Source organism: Bombina bombina, chromosome 4 (assembly GCF_027579735.1).
Source record: "Bombina bombina isolate aBomBom1 chromosome 4, aBomBom1.pri, whole genome shotgun sequence".
Taxonomy (NCBI): domain Eukaryota; kingdom Metazoa; phylum Chordata; class Amphibia; order Anura; family Bombinatoridae; genus Bombina; species Bombina bombina.
The window spans coordinates 35,370,452-35,374,587 of NC_069502.1; positions in this window are offsets into that span (position 1 = coordinate 35,370,452).

The following is a 4,136-nucleotide window of genomic DNA, read 5'->3' on the forward strand; positions in this document are numbered from 1 at the left end:
ACCTGGATATATATGTAGAGTACTGGGTTAGGGTCACACCAGTAATGCCCCTCAGTGTACTGGGCATATACCTGCAGATATGAGCTGAGCACAGGGTTAGGGTCACACCAGTAATGCCCCTCAGTGTACTGGGCATATACCTGCAGATATGAGCTGAGCACTGGGTTAGGATCACACCAGTAATGCCCCTCAGTGTACTGGGCATATACCTGCAGATATGAGCAGAGCACAGGGTTAGGGTTACACCAGTAATGCCCCTCAGTGTACTGGGCATATACCTGCAGATATGAGCAGAGCACAGGGTTAGGGTATACCTGCAGATATGAGCTGAGCACTGGGTTAGGGTCACACCAGTAATGCCCCTCAGTGTACTGGCTGGGCATATACCTGCAGATATGAGATGAGCATGGGGTTAGGGTCACACCAGTAATGCCCCTCAGTGTACTGGGCATATACCTGCAGATATGAGCTGAGCACTGGGTTAGGGTCACACCAGTAATGCCCCTCAGTGTACTGGGCATATACCTGTAGATATGAGCTGAGCACAGGGTTAGGGTCACACCAGTAATGCCCCTCAGTGTACTGGGCATATACCTGCAGATATGAGCTGAGCATGGGGTTAGGGTCACACCAGTAATGCCCCTCAGTGTACTGGGCATATACCTGCAGATATGAGCTGAGCACAGGGTTAGGATCACACCAGTAATGCCCCCCTCAGTGTACTGGGCATATACCTGCAGATATGAGCTGATCACAGGGTTAGGTTCACACCAGTAATGCCCCTCAGTGTACTGGGCATATACCTGCAGATATGAGCTGAGCATGGGGTTAGGTTCACACCAGTAATGCCCCTCAGTGTACTGGGCATATACCTGCAGATATGAGCTGAGCACAGGGTTAAGATCACACCAGTAATGCCCCCCTCAGTGTACTGGGCATATACCTGCAGATATGAGCTGAGCACAGGGTTAGGATCACACCAGTAATGCCCCTCAGTGTACTGGGCATATACCTGCAGATATGAGCTGAGCACAGGGTAAGGGTCACACCAGTAATGCCCCTCAGTGTACTGGGCATATACCTGCAGATATGAGCTGATCACAGGGTTAGGATCACACCAGTAATGCCCCCCTCAGTGTACTGGGCATATACCTGCAGATATGAGCTGAGCACAGGGTTAGGGTCACACCAGTAATGCCCCTCAGTGTACTGGGCATATACCTACAGATATGAGCTGAGCACAGGGTTAGGATCACACCAGTAATGCCCCTCAGTGTACTGGGCATATACCTGCAGATATGAGCAGAGCACAGGGTTAGGGTCACACCAGTAATGCCCCTCAGTGTACTGGGCATATACCTGCAGATATGAGCTGAGCATGGGGTTAGGGTCACACCAGTAATGCCCCCCTCAGTGTACTGGGCATATACCTGCAGATATGAGCAGAGCACAGGGTTAGGGTCACACCAGTAATGCCCCTCAGTGTACTGGGCATATACCTGCAGATATGAGCTGAGCATGGGGTTAGGGTCACACCAGTAATGCCCCCCTCAGTGTACTGGGCATATACCTGCAGATATGAGCTGAGCACAGGGTTAGGGTCACAACAGTAATGCCCCTCAGTGTACTGGGCATATACCTGCAGATATGAGCTGAGCACAGGGTTAGGGTCACACCAGTAATGCCCCTCAGTGTACTGGGCATATATCTGTAGATATGAGCTGAGCACAGGGTTAGGATCACACCAGTAATGCCCCTCAGTGTACTGGGCATATATCTGTAGATATGAGCTGAGCACAGGGTTAGGATCACACCAGTAATGCCCCCCTCAGTGTACTGGGCATATACCTGCAGATATGAGCTGATCACAGGGTTAGGATCACACCAGTAATGCCCCCCTCAGTGTACTGGGCATATACCTGCAGATATGAGCTGAGCACAGGGTTAGGGTCACACCAGTAATGCCCCTCAGTGTACTGGGCATATACCTACAGATATGAGCTGAGCACAGGGTTAGGATCACACCAGTAATGCCCCTCAGTGTACTGGGCATATACCTGCAGATATGAGCAGAGCACAGGGTTAGGGTCACACCAGTAATGCCCCTCAGTGTACTGGGCATATACCTGCAGATATGAGCTGAGCATGGGGTTAGGGTCACACCAGTAATGCCCCCCTCAGTGTACTGGGCATATACCTGCAGATATAAGCTGAGCACAGGGTTAGGGTCACAACAGTAATGCCCCTCAGTGTACTGGGCATATACCTGCAGATATGAGCTGAGCACAGGGTTAGGGTCACACCAGTAATGCCCCTCAGTGTACTGGGCATATATCTGTAGATATGAGCTGAGCACAGGGTTAGGATCACACCAGTAATGCCCCTCAGTGTACTGGGCATATATCTGTAGATATGAGCTGAGCACAGGGTTAGGATCACACCAGTAATGCCCCCCTCAGTGTACTGGGCATATACCTGCAGATATGAGCTGATCACAGGGTTAGGATCACACCAGTAATGCCCCCCTCAGTGTACTGGGCATATACCTGCAGATATGAGCTGAGCACAGGGTTAGGGTCACACCAGTAATGCCCCTCAGTGTACTGGGAATATACCTACAGATATGAGCTGAGCACAGGGTTAGGATCACACCAGTAATGCCCCTCAGTGTACTGGGCATATACCTGCAGATATGAGCAGAGCACAGGGTTAGGGTCACACCAGTAATGCCCCTCAGTGTACTGGGCATATACCTGCAGATATGAGCTGAGCATGGGGTTAGGGTCACACCAGTAATGCCCCCCTCAGTGTACTGGGCATATACCTGCAGATATGAGCAGAGCACAGGGTTAGGGTCACACCAGTAATGCCCCTCAGTGTACTGGGCATATACCTGCAGATATGAGCTGAGCATGGGGTTAGGGTCACACCAGTAATGCCCCCCTCAGTGTACTGGGCATATACCTGCAGATATAAGCTGAGCACAGGGTTAGGGTCACAACAGTAATGCCCCTCAGTGTACTGGGCATATACCTGCAGATATGAGCTGAGCACAGGGTTAGGGTCACACCAGTAATGCCCCTCAGTGTACTGGGCATATATCTGTAGATATGAGCTGAGCACAGGGTTAGGATCACACCAGTAATGCCCCTCAGTGTACTGGGCATATATCTGTAGATATGAGCTGAGCACAGGGTTAGGATCACACCAGTAATGCCCCCCTCAGTGTACTGGGCATATACCTGCAGATATGAGCTGAGCACAGTGTTAGGGTCACACCAGTAATGCCCCTCAGTGTATTGGGCATATACCTGCAGATATGAGCTGAGCATGGGGTTAGGGTCACACCAGTAATGCCCCTCAGAGTACTGGGCATATACCTGCAGATATGAGCTGAGCACAGGGTTAGGGTCACACCAGTAATGCCCCTCAGTGTACTGTGCATATACCTGCAGATATGAGCTGAGCACAGGGTTAGGGTCACACCAGTAATGCCCCTCAGTGTATTGGGCATATACCTGCAGATATGAGCTGAGCATGGGGTTAGGGTCACACCAGTAATGCCCCTCAGTGTACTGGGCATATACCTGCAGATATGAGCTGAGCACAGGGTTAGGGTCACACCAGTAATGCCCCTCAGTGTACTGGGCATATACCTGCAGATATGAGCTGAGCACAGGGTTAGGGTCACACCAGTAATGCCCCTCAGTGTACTGGGCATATACCTGCAGATATGAGCTGTGCATGGGGTTAGGTTCACACCAGTAATGCCCCTCAGTGTACTGGGCATATACCTGCAGATATGAGCTGAGCACAGGGTTAGGATCACACCAGTAATGCCCCTCAGTGTACTGGGCATATACCTGCAGATATGAGCTGAGCATGGGGTTAGGGTCACACCAGTAATGCCCCTCAGTGTACTGGGCATATTCCTGCAGATATGAGCTGAGCACAGGGTTAGGTTCACACCAGTAATGCCCCTCAGTGTACTGGGCATATACCTGCAGATATGAGCTGAGCACAGGGTTAGGGTCACACCAGTAATGCCCCCCTCAGTGTACTGGGCATATACCTGCAGATATGAGCTGAGCATGGTGTTAGGGTCACACCAGTAATGCCCCTCAGTGTACTGGGCA